Genomic DNA, 20,802 nt, shown 5'->3' on the forward strand with positions numbered 1-20,802 from the left:
AAATTTGCTCCAGCTGTACTACCAACCTCAGATACTGTTGATGTTTTACGCAGATTGGTACATGGTAGTAAGCATCTGTAAGATCCATCACCGCCATGTAACAGCCCGGATACAGTAATTTTACTGCCGTTTTTAGAGTTTCCATTTTTAATTTTTCTACACGGATGTGTCGGTTTAGGGCTTTTAGATTGAAAGTTGTTCTTAGTGAACCCTCCGGTTTCGGCGTGAGGAACAGGGTGCTGTAAAAGCCGTTTCCTATCTCTTGTGGTGGCACTCTTACAAGGACTTCTTTTTCTAGAAGGAGATGGATTTCCCTTTCTAGTATAGTTTGGTTTCTTTTGGCCACGCGGGTGATTTTTACTCGCTGAGGGGGCTGGGTGATAAAGTTTAACCGTAGGCCTTTGGATAATAGGTTGATTACCCATTGTGAGGAATGTAGCTTTACCCACTGATGGACAAAAAAACCGAAGTCTTCCCCCCACCCGGACTCTCAATTATTGAATTAATTGGCATTAGTAACCTTAAATAAATATCACGGCCTATTTTATCCAAAGAATTTGTCAGTGTCTTTATTTTAGTTAACAAGTTATCTATTTATGTATATTGAATTGGGCCTTGTGTATCTGTGATGAACCCCTTTACCCCCGAGGGTTTGCATGTTAAAAACCAGGCCAATTTTTACAATTCTGACCCCAGTCCCTTTACGAGGTAATAACTCTGGAACGCTTCAATGGATCCCGGTGATTCTGACACTGTTTTTTCATGACATATTGTACTTCATGATAGTGGTAACATTTATTTGACATGACTTGGGGTTATATGTGAAAATATTGGAAATTAGGCGAAAATTTTGCAATTTTCCAACTTTTAATTTTTATGCCCTTAAATCACAGATGTCAAACAAAATACTTAATAAATAACATTTCCCACATGTCTACTTTACATCAGCACAATTTTTTAACCAACATTTTTTTGTTAGGAAATTGTAAGGGTTAAAAGTTGACCAGCGATTTCTAATTTTTTACACCATTTTTTTATTTTTTAGAGACTACATTACATTTGAAGTCACTTTAAGGGGTCTATATGATAGGGTATTTTCTAAGTGAAACCATTTTAAAAACTGCACCCCTCAAGGTGCTCAAAACCACATTTTAGAAGCTTATTAACCCTTCAGGTGCTTCACAGGAATTTTTGTAATGTGGGGAAAAAAAATTTAAAAAATTTTCCCCAAAAATTTACTACTTCAGATCCAAATTTTTATATTTTGACAAGTGTAACAGGAAAAAATGGACCCCAAAATTTGTTGTGCAATTTGTCCTCAGTACACCGATACCCCATATGAGGGAGAAAACTACTCTTTGGGCGTACGGCAGGGCTTGGAAGGGAAGGCGCGTCATTTGACTTTTTGAATGTAAAATTTCCAGGAATCATTAGCGCACGTCATGTCCTATTTGGAGAGCCCCTGATGTGCCTTAACAGTGGAAACCCCCTACAAACCCCATTTTGGAAAATAGACCCCTCAAGGAATGTATTAAGATGCATGGTAAGCACCTTGAACCCACAGGTGCTTCACAGAAGTTTAAAAACGTTAAGCTGTGAAAATGAAAATAATAAAATCACATTTTCCTCACAAAAATGTTGTTTTAACCCTAAGTTTTTAATTTTTCTAAGGGCTAATAGGAATTTTTTTTTTTTACTACAAACTGAGGTCCATTTTTTCCTGAGTGCACAAATACCCTACATGTAATCGGGAAATATTTTTCAGGCACAGTGCAAAGCTCAGAAGGCAAGGAGCGCCAGATTTTACTGTTATGGTTTGCAGATGCTATGACCCACTGGGAGATCCCATGAGGTGTCAGAACAGTAGAACCCCCCCATAAGTGACCCCATTTTACAAACTACACATCTCAATGAATTCATCTAGGGGTGCAGTGATCATTTTGACACCACAGGTGTGTCACAGAATTTTATACCATTGGGCAGTGAAGAAAAAATAATCACATTTTTACCACAAGAAGTTTTGTTATAGCCCCAGATTTTACATTTTCACACTGGGAAATGGGTATAAATTAAAGCCACTATTAAAGGGGTTGTGTTTCCACTGGAATAGTATAAACCTATAAATATGATACACAACTGGGTGTTAAGAAAATAATTTTTATGAAATTATAAGGCATAACAAAGAAGAGAAAAAGTAAAAGGGAAAACAAACAGGTGGAAAAAATGTGCAGGGGAATACGGGGTAAGTACAGTGCACCAAAAGAGTATTACTTAACACCAATGATAAAGTCACAAACATGACCCAAAATTAGGCATAATAAATAGTAATAAAATTACTTGGCTGTCTATATAATAATTTAAGAAATAGTATAAATTCACAGTACAAATCTACAGATTCATTAAATATGCTGGATCAATGTAAAAATGGGAAAAATCAGGAGGTGTGTAAAGTAAATGCAAGGTTGGCAAGAATAGTCTCCTGCCGGATGTTAAGTCAGATCTGGAAGGTTTTCCGCAGTGGTTCAGAGCTTGATAGGACAAAAACATGACAGCAGGTGAAAGCGAAGATTAGTGGTTGCAATACGCTCTAGGTGGCGTTATTGTTTCAAATTTTAGAACAAAACTTGAACAGTCATTAGAACACAAGGCCTATAAGTCAGATGTCACTATAGACTTTCCAGGGCCCTTAAGGGAGGTGATAAACTCATAAGACCTTACTGCTTAGGAGGATTACTACCACACCATCCTAATTATGCTCCAGTCTAGTTCATTACACCACAGGACTGAATTGTGAGTCTACAAAACAGTCCTCAGGGCAGTCAATCCTCTTCTACATACTGCTCACCAGTTGTTATCAGGCTACTATTTCACACAGCCCCATCTTCTTTGGTATGAATCTCGCACTAGCAAACCTCTTTCCTGGGCCAACACTGGCTCCATCAGATTCCACAAAACTGACGTCTCCTCAGGTGAAGGCATGCTGCGCCCACAGACAGTGTAGTTAGCTATCCAAACTAAGAACTCCCAAGAGGCAAGAAGTCTCACAGTCTGCTCTCCATATTCTCTAAGCCTTGATGGTTTGTAACAAGTCTATGGTTTTACCCAAATCACACATGCCTACACGCTGTGCAGTTTCTCCACAGGCCATGTTTTGCGTATTCTCGCTTCCTATAACCCATATGCACAACAATGAACAAGGTAACATTAAAAAGTCTTTAGCTTTATTACATCATTAATAAAAGAAACATGCAAGTATAATGAAAGGGATGATCAAGTGGTGAAATCTGCCAATAGTGGAACCACAGGTCTGAGTATAAATACAAAAAAAATTATACAAAAAATATACCATATATCAACCTCAAACATCAAATTCATGTATAACCAAAGTGGAAACTATATTTATCATAGAGATCAGTTGGAGTCAAACTGAATGATGTGTATATGTATAAAGAGAATGGAGGGGCAGAAAGGAAATAAACAGTGTAGAGTGTTACCTCAGACCTGCGGTGCCACAAGCCCCTATTTATCCACATTTGTACTCTCGCTTCCTGTCTACTGCCTGTTTATTCGAACAAGCCGTTATGACCTCCAGTCCACCAATGCCCTCTATTGAGCAAATCCACTGGAGCTCTACTTCACCGACGCCCATGCAATGGACAGGTATCTTCACAGTCAGCAAACACACACCGCTCACAAGTCCTACCATGGCTGCCATCTCACACAGCTCTTCGTTGACAGGTGAAAGGCTATGGTGGCCACCAACAATAGCATCCAAGATCCTAGGTGCAGACTGAGCAGACTCCTAGAAAACAGATATTAAAAGCGGGCCATATACAGTAACGTCCATATATATTTGGACAGAGACAACATTTTTCTAATTTTGGTTATAGACATTACCACAATGAATTTTAAACAAAATAATTCAGATGCAGTTGAAGTTCAGACTTTCAGCTTTCATTTGAGGGTATCCACAATAAAATTGGGTGAAGGGTTTAGGAGTTTCAGCTCCTTAACATGTGCCACCCTGTTTCTAAAGGGACCAAAAGTAATTGGACAATTGACTCCAAGGCTATTTCATGGACAGGTGTGGGCAATCCCTTGGTTATGTCATTCTCAATTAAGCAGATAAAAGGCCTGGAGTTGATTTGAGGTGTGGTGCTTGCATTTGGAAGGTTTTGCTGTGAAGTAAACATGCGGTCAAAGGAGCTCTCCATGCAGGTGAAACAAGCCATCCTTAAGCTTCGAAAACAGAAAAACCCCATCCGAGAAATTGCTACAATATTAGGAGTGGCAAAATCTACAGTTTGGTACATCCTGAGAAAGAAATCACTGGTGGTGAACTCATCAATGCAAAAAGACCTGGGCGCCCACGGAAGACAACAGTGGTGGATGATTGCAGAATAATCTCCATGGTGAAGAGAAACCCCTTCACAACAGCCAACCAAGTGAACAACACTCTCCAGGAGGTCGGCGTATCAATATCCAAATCTACCATAAAGAGAAGACTGCATGAAAGTAAATACAGAGGGTTCACTGCACGGTGCAAGCCACTCATAAGCATCAAGAATAAAAAGGCTAGACTGGACTTTGCTAAAAAACATCTAAAAAGGCCAGCACAGTTCTGGAAGAACATTCTTTGGACAGATGAAACCAAGATCAACCTCTACCAGAGTGATGGAAAGAGAAAAGTATGGCGAAGGCATGGTACAGTTCATGATCCAAAGCATACCACATCATCTGTAAAACACGGTGGAGGCAGTGTGATGGCTTGGGCATGCATGGCTGCCAGTGGCACTGGGTCACTAGTGTTTATTCATGATGTGACAGGACAGAAGTAGCCGAATGAATTCTGAGGTTTTCAGAGCCATACTGTGTGCTCAGATCCAGCCAAACTGATTGGTTGTTGTTTCATACTACAGATGGACAATGACCCAAAACATAAAGCCAAAGCAACCCAGGAGTTTATTAAAGCAAAGAAGTGGAATATTCTTGAATGGCCAAGTCAGTCACCTGATCTCAACCCAATGGAGCATGTATTTCACTTGTTAAAGACTAAGCTTCAGACAGAAAGGCCCACAAACAAACAGCAACTGAAAACCACCGCAGTGAAGGCCTGGCAGAGCATCAAAAAGGAGGAAACACAGCATCTGGTGATGTCCATGAGTTCAAAACGTCAGGCAGTCATTGCCAACAAAGGGTTTTCAACCAAGTACTAAAAATGAACATTTTATTTAAAATTATTTAATCTGTCCAATTACTTTTGGTCCCTTTAAAAACAGTGGCACATGTTAAGTAGCGGAAACTCCTAAACCCTTCATCCAATTTTAATGTGAATACCCTCAAATGAAACCTGAAAGTCTGAACTTTAACTGCATCTGAAATGTTTTGTTTAAAATTCATTGTGGTAATGCCTATAACCAAAATTAGAAAAATGTTGTCTCTGTCCAAATATATATTGACGCAACTGTATTTACCTCCCTTATAGACATCTGATCTCTTCCGTAGTCAGTGTCATTTTGCTAGGGCAGAAAGTGAGTCAATGTGCGAAGACTTTTCACGGGAAAGATGAAAGTATTGTGCATTAGCCATTGTTAATGTAGTGGAACAATTTTTTTTACTAACTACTTTGGGAGCACTAACATATAAGCAAATCAATTTACATGGGGTATTTTAAGGGCACAGCCTGACATATTAGATCAAGCAAATCAGGGGACATTTTATGAATAGCATAATTTTACAATGGGCATATAGTGAGGAACAGGGCATATTTTGGAGATGTACAAAATTTTAAAGCCACATGATCTGGCTTAGTTTACAATATATTCTTAGAGAGAAACTTGCAGGGCTGTGGAGTCGGAGTTGTGCAGTCAGACCCCATTATGGTGGAGTCAGAGTTGGTGTCATGCAAATTGAGGAGTCAGAGTCGAAGGTTTGGCTTACCGACTGCACAGCCCTGGAAACTAGATGATAAAACTAACAAACAGATACATTTTTGGGTCACTTTGGGCAATCATTATGAAGATGGCAGAAAAGTGTATGATGCTTAATACCATGGGGCATTATAAGAATGATGCTTGTCATTGTGGGGTCCAGAACAATACCTATAGCGCAAAGAAGTTCTGATAATAGCGAATATAAAAAAATGCATGTAAAATGACAGATCAAGAGATTATCCTGTAAATATGCCACTGTGTTCAATAAAGTCATAGTGTAAGACGGGACATTATTAATAGCATTGCTTGGAGAGCCAATGGAAATATCAGGGGCTCCATGCCAACATCAAAACTCCAGCCTCACTCCCCTTTGGAAAGAGACTGTCAGAAGTCTTGCACATAGATAATGAGGCCAAAGGGCTCCTGTAGCATAGTCTCCTCTATATGCTCGGGTCAAAATGCAACATTACGAACTGGTTAATCATCACCCTTCTATTCTGTCTAATAGGATAAGACTCAGAAAACCTAAAGATAATGCTGTCTCAATAAAGACAAAGGTGAGAAAAAAAGCACAGCTGAAACTCCAGACCAACATGTTTCTATTCTATATCATCTGCGATTTTAAACACTGGAGGCTTTTTAACCACACTTTTCAATACACCTTGGGGGTGGCGGATCCGGCACATACCTGCAAAACATTTGCAAAAACAAACCCGTTTGCATACGCATTGATACTAAAAAGACATAGGTGTATGGATCATGGACCCCAGGTCTTAATAACTACAGAGGGGAACATGTGTAACGGTTCTGATCTGCATTTGGCCTCTACACACAATTCTGTGGTGCAGGAAAGGCACTGGTTGACATGAGACCAGGACAGCAGGGTATGAAGAAGGCAAGCAGACAAGCGGAACAGGAAACATTCATGTAGTTCCCCATGGCTGGGTGTATATTAGTCGGGTTTCAGTCCTTCTCTGCCCTTATTCACACACATACGTCACTTGACATATGGTAAGGATTTAATACTAGGGGTTAGGACTATCCCAAGTAGGGTCACCATGGATTTTGGGATGGGATGGATTTTGCCTTTTTTTTTTTTTTTTTATAAAAATCATGTTTGCTAAGCACCCTATATTATTATGCACTATTGCTGTTTATTTATTTAGGGCAGGGTATTTGCTTACTATGTTTTTATCTTGGGTTTTATCTGTTCAGTGGCCAGTGTGAACATGCGCCTACACGCTGCATGCATAACCAACTTATATTCCAATTCATCTCTTCACATTTTCTAATTTAGGAGACAGAACGGTGCACCAAATCTCTTGGCCATGTCATGGGTGCAGATTGATTATAAAATAAAATGCTTTTTATACACAAAGACAACAATTACTACAACAAAGGTAAGGTGGTTGAAGGGTCTAATCCCCCATATGACTTAGTTTAAATAGTGATTTTGGGATGGGATCACAGAATCTTTAAAAACAATGCCTCACAAGCATTCCTAGCGGCTACTACATTGGGCAATATTGGCTCCAATTTCTGCACCTTTTTAATATTAATATTGTGTGTATATGAAAAATATAGTTCTTACCGATAACGGTATTTCTCTGAGCCCATGACGGCACCACGGAGAGAGGGGATCCGCCCACCAAGGACAGGAAACCTACGGATAAAAAGGCGGTACCACTCTCCTGCATCAGTTGTTTTACATAGAGAACGATGGGAGACTACTAAACATTTGTTAAATTTTAACTGTTTATCATAAGTGGATACCGCGTGACTTTTAACACTATGAGTAGACTATGGCACTATTTTGATGTGAGCACCCACAAGTGAAGGGAGGGAATGTACGGGTGCCGTCATGGGCTCAGAGAAATACCGTTATCGGTAAGAACTATATTTTTCTCTGATCGCCCATGACGGCACCACGGAGAGAATTGCATAGATAGTACATTCAGGGAGGGACCACCGCCTCCAGAACCCTTTTACCGAAAGTAAGGTCTGAAGAGGAGATTAGGTCCAATCTATAGTGCCTATAGAATGTGGATGGTGAGGACCAGGTAGCAGCTCTACATATCTGGTCAATGGAAGCTCCGGCCTTCTCCGCCCAGGAAGTCGCTACTGCCCTTGTTGAGTGAGCCTTAACCTCCCCGGGGACGGACATCCCACTTGCCGAGTATGAGAGACTGATGGCGTCCGTGATCCATCTTGCTATGGTGGCTTTAGATGCTTTTTTCCCCTTCCGGGGACCCTGGAAAGACACAAACAGAGAGGAATCCTCCCTACTCTCTCTAGTGACTTCTAGGTAATGTAAGAGACATCTTCTTACATCTAGTGTATGTAGTGTTTGTTCCTCCTTATTTTTAGGATTAGGACAGAAGGAGGGGAGAGATATCTCTTGAGACCTGTGAAATTTTGAAGCCACTTTCGGGAGATATGCTGGGTCTGTTTTTAAAATGACCCTATCCTCTAGGAATTGTGTGTAGGGAGGGTTAGCTGAGAGAGCCTGTAAATAGCTAACCCTACGGGCAGAAGTAAGGGCGACTAATAGAGCTGTTTTGAGAGATAGATTTTTTTATCGTAGAATCATGTAATGGTTCAAATGGAGAACTAGTCAGGGCTTTGAGGACCAAGTTTAGGTCCCATTGAGGAACAACTTTTACTGGAAGAGGCCTTGATCTTCCTGCCGCCCTGATGAATCTAGAGACCCACCTATTTGAGGCTAAATCAAAATTGAATAGGGCTCCCAAAGCCGCCACGTGAACTTTTAGCGTGTTAGTGGCTAAACCCATCTCCAACCCGTTTTGTAGGAACTCTAATATGGAATTAAGGGGAATTTCTTTCCCTATTTTTGCACCTGATGACAGAAACTTTTTCCATATCTTGCCATATTGTTTTGTTGTAACAGGCTTCCTACTTTGTAACAGAGTTGAGATTAAGCCCGGAGAGAACCCCCTGCTTTCTAGTAATTTCCTTTCAAGAGCCAAGCTGTCAAGTGCAAGTTCTTGACCTGCGGATGACAGACTGGGCCCTGTGACAACAGATCTTGGAGGTCTGGTAATACCCAAGGGTCGGATATTGATAACTTCCTCATCCATGAGAACCAAGGTCTCTTCGGCCAGAACGGGGCAATTAAGATGACCAGCGCCCCGTCCTCCCGAATCTTCCTCAGCACTGCTGGAATCAGAATAAGAGGAGGGAAGGCATAGACCAGATGGTGACCCCAAGATATCAGGAAGGCGTCCACAGCTACTGGGTTCCCCAGGGGAGATAGGGAGCAAAAGGAGGTTACTTTTTTGTTTAGATGGCTCGCAAAGAGATCTATTTTGGGAACACCCCATCTTTCTGTGATCTGGGTGAATATCGCCTGATTTAGTTCCCATTCCCCCTGTTTTAGACTGGACCGGCTGAGGAAGTCTGCTTTGTAGTTGTCTACTCCCCTTATGTGTAGGCTTGTTAGGGATAAGAGGTTGCTCTCGGCTATTTGCAGGATTGAATTGGTCACTTCCATTAGATTTTTGGAACGGGTACCCCCCTGGTGATTTAGGTAAGATACTACCACCCGATTGTCCGACATTACTCTTACATGGTGAGAGTGAAGGACCCCCAAGAATTCCTGAAGGGCAAATTTTACTGCAAGGAGCTCCTTCATATTGGAGGATTTGTTCACTGTAGACGGAGACCAAGTGCCCTGGGTTACTAGGTCGCCCAGATGAGCCCCCCACCCTGAAGGGCTTGCGTCCGTAGTCAGGACTTTTGAAATCTGAATTACCCACGGGACTCCCTGGGAAAGATTTTCCTGCGATTTCCACCATGTAGAGAGTGATTGGTGCGAGGAGATAGAGTTAACTGCCCGTCTAAATGCCCTCCTAGATGGATTTGCTCCGACAATATCTGCCATTGAAGTTCTCTCGAATGTAATTGGGCCCACTGGACTGCGGGGATGCAAGAGGTCATAGAGCCTAAGAGGGACATGGCCTGACGGAGTGTTATGGAGGGGAGAGATTGGGTTCTCGATACTAAACTTGTTAGTTTTTGTATCTTGTTCTCCGGGAGCCGACATTCCATCTTTTTGGAGTCTAGAGTGAGACCCAGGTACTCCTGGACCTGAGAAGGCAGTCTGGATTTTCCTATGTTTATTAGCCAGCCCAATTCCTTCAAAGAATGCATCACTATTGCCAGTTGATCCTCGCAATGTTGCGGGGAGGAGCCTATCACCAAGAAATCGTCCAGATATGGAACGATTAGGGTATTTTCTTCCCTGAGGTGAGCCATTACCTCTGCTATCAGCTTTGTGAAAACCCTCGGGGCTATGGCAAAACAAATGGTAGGGCTGAAAACTGGAAGTGTTTTAAGACTCCCCTGATGTGAACTGCCATCCTGAGGAATCTCTGGTGATCCTTGTGTATTGGGACGTGATAATATGCGTCCTTTAGGTCCAGGACCACCATGAAGCATTGGGGAAACAACATCTTGATAGATGATTTTATCGTTTCCATCTTGAATGCTTGAACCTCCAGGTAATCGTTTAGTTTCTTTAGATTTATAATAGTCCTGAAGGAACCGTCTGGTTTCTTCCTCAGGAATAGAGGGGAATAGTACCCTTGCCCTCTTTCTTGTGGGGGAACCTCCAGGAGTACACCCTTTTTTACTAACTCGATGACCTCGTTTTCCAGTGCCAGCTGTTCTTCTGCCGAAGATCTTATAGATGTCATCGTAAAAGAGGGACGGGGGCATCTTTTGAATGTCAGCCTCAGGCCTGATTCTATAATGTTCAGAATCCATTGACTGGAGGTAATCTTTTTCCAGGCTGGAAGAAAGAGAACCTCCCTCCCACCTGGGGCGAACCTTCATTGAGAAGGTTTCTTGTTATCGCTGGGGTTTTTGTTAAAGATGAACCCCTTGTTTTTGTTCCTCTTATCCTCCCACTTTCCCTGGCCTCTCCCAGGGTTCTTGCGGAAAAACCTCTTGTTCCGAAAGGGCTTCCGGTAAGAGGGGAGACCTAGAGAGGGAAAGGACTTTTTCTTGTCCCCGGCTTTTTCCAAGATGTCATCTAATGTGGAACCAAACAAAAACTCTCCTTCGCAGGTGATAGTACACAGTTTTGTTTTTGTTTGCAGATCGCCAGGCCAATTCTTAAGCCAGAGGGCACGCCTGGCCGCATTAGCAAACACTGCTGACCTGGCAGCTAATCTGATAGAGTCTGCCGAGGCGTCAGCCAGAAAAGCCGCCGCTCCCCTTATTACAGGTAATGTTTTCAGCATCGAGTCTCGGGAAGTTTTCCCCTTTAATTGATCCTCTAGTTGATTTAACCAGATCATTAGGGAGCGGGATGTGCAAGCTGCTGCCACTGCCGGTTTCAGGCCTCCTCCCGCTGACTCCCAAGAGCCCTTGAGGAAGGCGTCCGCCTTCTTGTCCATAGGGTCTTTTAGGACCCCTATGTCCTCAAACGGGAGAGCGAATTTTTTTGATGCTTTGGCTATTGCTACATCTAATTTGGGGGCTTTTTCCCAAAAGGAGCAGGATTCATCCTCGAAGGGGTATTTCCTTTTCGGGGTTAGGAGAGTCTTTTTCATGGGTTTTTTCCATTCCTTTTTAATTAACGCTGCAATTGCTTCATTAAGCGGGAAAGCTCTTCTCTTTTTTTGTTCTAAGCCCCCAAACATGATGTCTTGTGCTGACTTTTTAGGGTGGGAGTCTACTAATCTCATAGTACTTCTCACTGCCTTTATGAGGCCATCAGTGTCCTCTAGCGGGAAACAATTGTGACCTCCTGAGGAAGAATTGGATGAGGAGGAGGAGTCGGAGGATGCTGAACTCGTACTATCGCTGTCAGATTTAGAGACTGGGGACGGGGACCTATGTCTGGTCCTTCTCCGTTTTTTTCCCCTTTTAAGAGATCTAAAGGTGTCTTCCACCTGCTCTTTAATCAGGTTTTTAAGATCTGTTGCAAACCCGGGCAGGCTTTCAGATACAGTCTGCTGTATGCAGGAATTACATAGCTGCTTCTCCCATGCGGGTGGAAGATCCTCTTTGCAGATGGCACAGGCTTTGTGCTTTGTTTTACCTACGCTTTTCCTCCCCTAAAAGAGACAAATAATAATCTTACTGTCTCTAACTTTCACGAAGATCAACTTACCACCTCCAGGACCCATAAATACCGGTTGGGGATTCTCTGCCTCTGGCTTTTCCCCCGACGCCGTGCTGGACTCTTTGCTGTGTTGAGACCTTTGGCGTTCTTTGCTGGTGTCCTGGTGACCTTTCTGCTGTCGCCTTTTTTGCTGCTGCTGCTGCTGCTGAGGCGATGCTATAGGTGGAGGTGATTCAGGCAAGGGAGATGCCGGGTCGCTCATACTGCTGCTGGTCTGCTGTCACTGCCAATAACGCGTGCTGCGCTTGATGCTGCGGCAACTAGTAGCTCCTAAGGCTCTTGCGATATACTGCAGAGCCACTGGGAGGAAGTAAATCCTCCCTTTTAAAGCTCCCGCTGCTTTTCTTTTTTTTTTTTGTCCGGCGCCTGCGCAGTAGCGCTCAGCCGACGGCGAGGAGCGTTGAACGCCGGCGCCTGCGCAGACGCTTCTGCGGCGCCTTTGAAACGCCCAAGCGTCAGATCGGCATCGCCTGCGCAGTGGCGTCCAGATAACGGCGAGGAGCGCTGAACGCCGACGCCTGCGCAGTCGGGCGCAGATCCAAGCCCCAGCGTCTCGCGAGACCAGCGCAACTCCGGGCATGCGCCGTACTCTCAAGATGGCCGCCCGGAGTGCAGATATGGCGCTGCTGACCGGCACCCCCGGTCCTATGCAGACCCTACCGCGCGGCTCTGCATGCCCGATGGCGTTCAGTGTGCAGGCTGACGCGTGCTAGGGGAGGGCCGCGCCGCACCTCCCGCAACCACAGAGGGACCCCCCTGGCTGTTGCCGCTGCTGCATCTTACCTGGGGAGGTGACCGCGAACTCCTTATCACCTCCCCCACTCACCCTAGAGGCCGACTAGCCCCCAGCGGTGGTGCTTCGGGTCACCACCCCAGCCGAGGCAGAGGGACCCCAGCTGCCTGAGTCAGACTGGTTGGCCCCGGAATTCCAACGTTGAACTGGTAAGTCTGTAGGTCTCCCATCGAGGACAGGAAACCAACTGATGCAGGAGAGTGGTACCGCCTTTTTATCCGTAGGTTTCCTGTCCTTGGTGGGCGGATCCCCTCTCTCCGTGGTGCCGTCATGGGCTATCAGAGAAATAAAGGCTCTTGATTTCAAGAGATGGATGGTCGGCAATTTGTGAGCTGTCTCTGGAATCTATTAGGCAAAGTTTATCAAAGCTTTCTCGCCAAAATTCTGACAAAATGGAGAAAGCTGGGGTGGGATGGGGGCACATATGGGGCAGGATACCACACCCCTTCTAATCCATGAGGAGTTGTGGCATTGCCTACACCAGAAATCTCACTCCAATAACTAACTGACAGGAGTGAGAGCTCTGGATTAACCCATAGTGACACATGCCACTCATGAGATGCTACAGATTCATAAAAAAGCGTGCACCTCTTCATCAATCAGGAGAGTCTGTCTTTAGCACGTCCCTCATCAGGACAGTTATGAACAACGCCGGTGTTGATGAATCAGGCCCTATGTGTAGCTGAGGCAGTGACATTTTCTGAGACTCCATCTGAGTACGGAATATATTTCTAGACTGGACAGCCGCCAACCTACAGTGCAATTTCCCCTGTTGCTTAATGGTGTTAATGACTTGTGTTTTTTGGAACCAGAAATTGGGACAAATATTGCCCTATGTAGCAGCTATGAGTTACGCTAGTGAGGCTGTTTGTCTCCCATTTTTTAGCACATACAAAATTAAGTTGCCTGCTTCACACCATTAGCTATTATCAGGATCCTCATCTATCTCTCTCTAACCCAGGGGTGGGGTACCTCAGGCCCCAGGGCCATTTATGGCCCTCGATGACCTTTTATCAGGCCCCGGAGCAGATTCTCAGGGACCGCATTCTTGGGCAGGGAGGTGTATTTTGATTGCCACAAGCTAGTTTCTTCTTGCTCTGCTAGCACACACACGCAGTGTTCACTACTGAACATTGAAGGGCATGCAATGAAAGATTACGTCCTGACACCAGTGCCAGAGTCAGGATGTACTTTATGGGCGCAGAGTTTTTACGGCCCCCGAAGGATGGTATAAATATCCAAATGGCCCTTGGCAGAAAACAGATTCCCCACCCCTGGTCTAACCCACCAGCTACCCTCATCGGTGATCTCGTAATAGGTAATGGACATTGACAAGAGGTAAGATAGAGAATATATATATATATATATATATATATATATATATATATATATATATATATATATATATATATATATATATATATATATCCTGCGCCCCCATCCTGTCATGTGCTGCTCCCATCCTGCGCCACCGTTCTGTAATTTGCTGCTCCCATCCATATGCCCCATACGCTGCTCCATAAAGGTTGATGGCCCCCATAAGATGCTCCATAGTATATGCCCCGTATGCTGCTCCATTATGGTTGATGGCCCCCATAAGATGCTCCATAGTATATGCCCCGTATACTGCTCCATAAATGTTGATGGCCCCCATAAGATGCTCCATTGTATTGTATGCCCCATATACTGCTCCATAAATGTTGATGGCCCCTATAAGATGCTCCATTGTATTGTATGCCCCGTTTACTGCTCCATAAATGTTGATGGCCCCCATAAGATGCTCCATTGTATTGTATGCCCCGTATACTGCTCCATAAATGTTGATGGCCCCATAAGATGCTCCATTGTATTGTATGCCCCGTATACTGCTCCATAAATGTTGATGGCCCCCATAAGATGCTCCATTGTATTGTATGCCCCGTATACTGCTCCATAAATGTTGATGGCCCCCATGAGATGCTCCATTGTATTGTATGCCCCGAATACTGCTCCATAAATGTTGATGGCCCCCATAAGATGCTCCATTGTATTGTATGCCCCGTATGCTGTTGCGATATATAAAAAAAAACAACAAAAAAAAACAACATACTCACCTATCGTCGCTGGGCGCCAAGTGCTGGGGGGCCTGAGCAGGCGGTGACACCGGCGCGCTGTGGGGGTCAGGTGCTGGAGTCGCCGCTAGCTCAGGCCCCGACACTTGCTATCTTCACCTGACCCAGCGCTGCGTGCCGCTTCTTCCGGGTCCTCTAGCTGTGACTGTTCAGTCAGAGGGCGGCGCGCATTAAGCACGTCATCGCGCCCTCTGAACTGTGAACGTCACAGGCAGAGGACCCGGAGGACAGAGCGGCGGACAGCCCTGGAACGGGACAGGTGAATATAGCTTATACTCAACCTCCTGGCACATCCCTGCTCCTCCGTTGGAGATCGCGGTGTGCATTCAGTGTTACGCATACCGCGATCTCCTGGGAGCGTCACTCTGTGGGGTCCAGACTGCACCGGCGCTTGCGCAGTCTATAAAGGCTTCGGACAGAGTGACGCTCCCAGCGTTATATTATAGATGGCTTTCATGGTACAACATACCCCTTGCCCTACAGTATCTTCCTCAATTTCTACATCTCAACTGTAACAAAGTTCAAAGATATCGCTGTCATCCTTCTGACACAGCTAGCTGGTGATCGCCATCAGTGATAGTTTATCTATTCTGGTGATTATCACCACGTGGCTGATCTGCAGTAAAGGTATTGCACTGGAGTCTTTATGCCGCTAGGTGCTGGTTTCTTACATTGAAGAGTTTCATTTCCATTGCATATTGTATTTAAAATGGAACTGTACTTTCCAAAAACTTGACATAAATCAATTGTACAGACAAATATAAGTAAAGCTTTATGCTATATCATATCAGAGAAGTCAGCCTCCTTCCTCCCCAATAAGTGGCCATTTCTTCCACTCTGCCTTGCCTCCTGAACTTGTCATTCACTCTGAAAAAAAAAAAAACAGCTCAAATCTATTATGTGGACTGCAGGCTCATCACTATGGTGTATTGTGACACTGCCCATTATAGCCTAAGAAGAGGAATGGGGAGGAAGAGTGCGGAGCAGGGAGAGGAAACAGGCAAATGGAGAAAGAATGAAGTGAGCTTTCTTAGGGTATGTTTCCACGTTCAGGAAACGCTGCGTGTTTGACGCTGCATAGAGACGCAGCGTCCAGATGTTACAGCATAGTGGAGGGGATTTCATGAAATCCCTTCTCCACTATGCGTGATAACACGCATCCGGCGGCCCTGCGATTCTGGACATGCGGTGCGTCTTTTTAGATCACAGCATGTCCGTTTACCTTGCGGTGACGCTGCACCGCCGCAAAGTATAACACAGGGCCCTATGTGTGGGGTGCGATGATTCCGGATGTGTGCAATGAACACATCCGGCATCATCGCATCTCCAGAAGGGGGCGGAGCATTGGGCGGAGCGAGTTTGCCGCTCCGTCAAAACCGCCGGCCATCCTGAACGTGGACACGTACCCTAAGTCTTTTACCTCAACCCAGAGCAACTCCTCTCTGCTCCATAATTCCCTCCATGTTGCTGTTGCTTGTCTCTGTCTGCTAAAAAAGTAATGAAGAGCAGGAATCCATCTCTGTGTGCTGTGCAGTGTATGCCAGACGGCAAAGTACCTAGTTTCTTCCCGCAGCTCAGAGACAACTGCAAATTATATACAGGTGTAGAAAGAAGTATTACATGTGCCATCAATGTATTTTTCTACAGTTATAGCATACTGCCCCCTCTTTTTTGTGTGTATTATACTAGGTACCAACATCTCTATAATTTGGCAGACATATTTTCAAATTAGCAGGAGACTGGATCGGGGTACTACCTATTTTGTTCTCCGCTTTTTGTGTGACAAGTATATGGCAAGATTTCTCTAGCTCCTTTCACTCGGTGTTGGTGCTGTGTGGCGGCCATTGTTGCGTAGGCGTCCTGCCTGTGGGGTGTGTAACCTGGAGCCATGAGCTTTGTCTTTAAGCAAGAGTAATATGGGGCACCTGGAACGCTCCCCTTGCTGGCATGGTATTGCATTGACACACTTAAAAGTACGGTTACTCTTTTTCCGTGCAGAAAAGTGGCAGTGCAGGAGTGCTACGGGTACATCATGGCACACTGTTCTATATTCTTCTGATCAGTGTGTGCCATCTTGGGAACATATGCCTAGTATTGTGCCAGAAGTAAAATAGAGTAACAGCATCCACCAGGGCTACATCTGTTGTCTTAGGGCAGACAGGGAGTGGGCCAAAAGTGGGTCGGAGCAGTAGTGGAGCAGAGGTGGTGGTTTCTTCGGGCCCACACACATGGAGGGGCTCTCTCGGTGTGACCGCCACATACAATTATACAGCACACCGATATAGTTAAACTCTGGGGTACAGCAGGAAGACATGTTGTCCCTGCATTACCTCTCTCCTTTATGTCAGCCTACAGAACGCTGCAAAGAACCATAGGTCGTCAGCGTCCTGGTGCAGTGATGACGTCACGGGGTCGTTTCACCTGCACTCGGACACTGGGCAGGGGGACTCAGGAATAGGTGAGGAGATAGGAATTAAGTCATTACATTTAGAAGAATTTGGGGACCCTATACTGTATATAGCATGCTGTGGAAACCCAATATTGTATATTGGGCTCTATACTCTACCTTATAGGAGGCCATTATTCTATGCAAAGTAGGCTGTCGGGGGCACTATATACTTGTGTAGTGGGCAGTGGAGGCTCCATACTATATATAAGAGTTGCTGGGTAATTAGTGAACATTATTACTCTTTAAGGGACGCTCAAAATATTAAATGTGGGCTCTTAAGAGGCAACATCATAGTATAGGGGTACTCCGGGTATTATAAATGTCAGAGGGGCGTGCATTATTACTTTCTAGGGGCAAAATGTGCACACTTACCTTTTAGGGCACTTACATAGGGCTTTAATATTTTCTAAAAGGCAATTTTACCATCTATTGGTCACAAAGGGGGCATTTTACTATGTGAGGGGCACAGTGGTGAACAATATTATGTAGGGCGCTAAGAGGAGTATTGTTACAATACCCAGGGCCGCCATCACGGCATTACTGCCCTAACTGGCGTATGGGGCTTGATGACCAGAGGGGACCAGCATCAGGCCCCAGCGGCAGGATTCTACCAATGCAGAAACTGAACCTGCGCCCGAGACGCAGGTTCAGTTAAACACTATTGCCGTGCGGGCTCAGCCAATCGGAGGCAGGTAGCTGACGTCAGCGCGCACATTGCCAGCGTATGATGTCATTGCCATTCGCCGGCGAGTGCGAGCTTGAACTGCATGGAGGGAACTTCGCCGCAGGAGCTTCGTCAGGTAAGGAGAAAGGTTTTTTTATTTTTATTGAAAGCGGCAGGAGGCAAGAATGGAGACGCAAGGGGCAAGAATGGATACACATGGGGCAGGACCATGGGGCAGGATGGAGACAGATGGGGCAGGATCATGGGGCACGATGGAGACAGATGGGGCAGGATCATGGGGCACGATGGAGACAGATGGGGCAGGATCATGGGGCAGTATGGAAACACATGGTGCAGGATCATGGGGCAGGATGGAGACGTGGGGCAGGTTGGATACAATGGAAACAGAGGGGGCAGGATCATGGGACAGATAGAGTAGGATCACGGGACATAACATGCGGCAGAATGGATACTGATGAGGGCAGGATGGGAGAACATATGGGGCCAGAATGGGAGAACATATGGCTGGAGCCAGGAATGAGACACACGGGGGCCAGTATGGGGGATTTTATTATCATAAGGGCTAATTAAGGGATATCATTACTGCAGTCATGCATTTTATTTTTTGAGGATATTGTTTTAAATGGGGAGTGGTCCTGTTACTGTGCAGAGCGGCACTAGGTCGCCTTTTTTTTCCTCATCTGGTGTAGTGTAGAAGTTGGGAAAAAATTAAGTAATGTGTTCTGCAAGCGGAGCTTTAGATAACTGGTATTTCCTGCAGACGAGCCCTGACTTGGAGAAGTTATGGCTGTCTGTGCTGGATGAAGATGAAAAGCAAACATGAAGGACTTCACCCAGAGTCGTCACTGGTTAGTCAATGTGTTACCTGTACACTGGCACTATACACTGTATACTCTGTACAGAGCTCCTGTGTATAATGTCACCGGTAATCACTGTATTAGCTGTACACAGACACTGCATACTAAGTACAGATCTCCTGTGTATAAGGGCACTTATGGTGATATTAGTATTGTTTTTTTCTATTAATGATCAGTATTGTAGTATTTACTCACTATGTGGTGGTAAGGTTATCCGGCCATGGTGTGGCGGTATGTGTTCCTTGTATGTGCTATTATTTGGTCAGTATGTGGTGGTAATATGTGGTCTGGTCATGGTGTGGTGGTATTTATTCCTTGTATGTGCTATTATTTGGTCACAATGTGGTGGTAATATGTGGTTTGGACATGGGGTGGTGGTATTTGTTCCTTGAATGTGGTATTATTCAGTCACTGTGGTGATAATACGTGGTCTCGACATGGTGTGGCGGTATTTGTTCCTTGTATGTGGTATAATAGGTCACTACGTGGTGGTAATATGGTGTCTGGTCATGGTGTGGTGGTATTTGTCCTTTGTATGTGATACTATTGGTCATTTTAAAAATTGAAAAATAAAGATATACCAAAATTGTATTGCATATTTAAACAAAAGATTAATGGGATAGAGTAGAGTAGGGCTCGACCAAAAGAGTCTACCTTGTCGTGGTGGCAGCTTAAAAAAATCTTTTGGCCAAAACAAAAGCTGTTGGCTATATGTGTGATCTGGTGATGGGACCTGTTAATGTGTGATTGATGAGAAGTGGAGTTTTTCCAAGAGAGAGTGGTGGGACTGTGGACAGTTTGAGGGTTGGAGCCTGGGCGTAGTCTCAAGGTGGCCCCAAAAATGTTGCCAGTATGGGGCCCTGAAATTCCTAGTGGCAGCCCTGACAATACCACATGCAACAGTGGCTCAGCACTGAGGTATCAGCAGAAAGGGGAATTCATGTAGGTGGCGAGTGCATGGAGACGGTGCTGGGAATGTGTGAACTCAAAAGTCTTGATTGTAAACTCTACAGGTGAGTGGTTGCTGGAGAAGTTATGTGGGTCTGAGCCAGATAGAAAGACATGGGAGAAGTGAATGACTCCATGAGAAAGAATGTCACCTGCAAGTCACCATCTATAGCTGCACGGTATTCTCTTTAAACGGGTATCTACCACTAGTTTTGAACTTGGGTGCCAAGGCCCACCAGTAACCAACACCAGGGCCCCACTTTTCTGCTACATGCAAATGTGTCATTATCATCAATCACAAATTTATATAACAATGAACTGGGTAGATTGCTAAATGAATAAGGTGCTGGCCGTGTCTGTACATAGTATGCAAGTATATCGTGCCATGTACTGCTCATAAGAGGATGGTGGTCCACTCTTGCAGAGGGGCCCACCGGAGGATTCCCCTGTTCTCCTGTCGGCCAGTCTGAGCCTGTCTACCACTACACGGTCACAGTGTGGCAGTAATATCAGTCTCGGTTTTTAATATAGTTTAATAAAATTATTGTTCTCGGCAGCACGCCGCATTGTGTGAACCGGAGTTGTGCTGCCGATAACGTGACATGTATAGTGACAGAGCAAGCCGAGCGTTCTACCCCATCATTGCACGGGTAAAGAGGCCCTCGTAAGGGGATGACACCAGCTGGCACAATAAAAGTGTCTGTGTGAAATATTTTAGCATCCGGGCCCCACTTTTAGTTTGTGTTAGGGGCCACACATTTTCTAAAACCGCCCCTGACTCTAAATGACTGATTGACAGCTATTCCTATCTGAGCCCAAGGTTCACTCACACTGTGACATGGAGACTGACAGCTAGCTGCACTATATGGACCGTG

At 44.9% G+C, this 20,802-nt stretch overlaps 1 protein-coding gene across 1 annotated transcript in view; it reads right to left on the reverse strand.

The window, feature by feature from the left end:
• The window catches only part of TMEM120A (transmembrane protein 120A), an 87,306-nt gene that overhangs the window by 65,847 nt on the left and 657 nt on the right, over positions 1–20,802 (reverse strand). The gene's annotated exons all lie outside the window — the stretch shown is intronic.

The sequence above is a fragment of the Ranitomeya imitator genome, chromosome 3 (assembly GCF_032444005.1).
Source record: "Ranitomeya imitator isolate aRanImi1 chromosome 3, aRanImi1.pri, whole genome shotgun sequence".
NCBI lineage: Eukaryota > Metazoa > Chordata > Amphibia > Anura > Dendrobatidae > Ranitomeya > Ranitomeya imitator.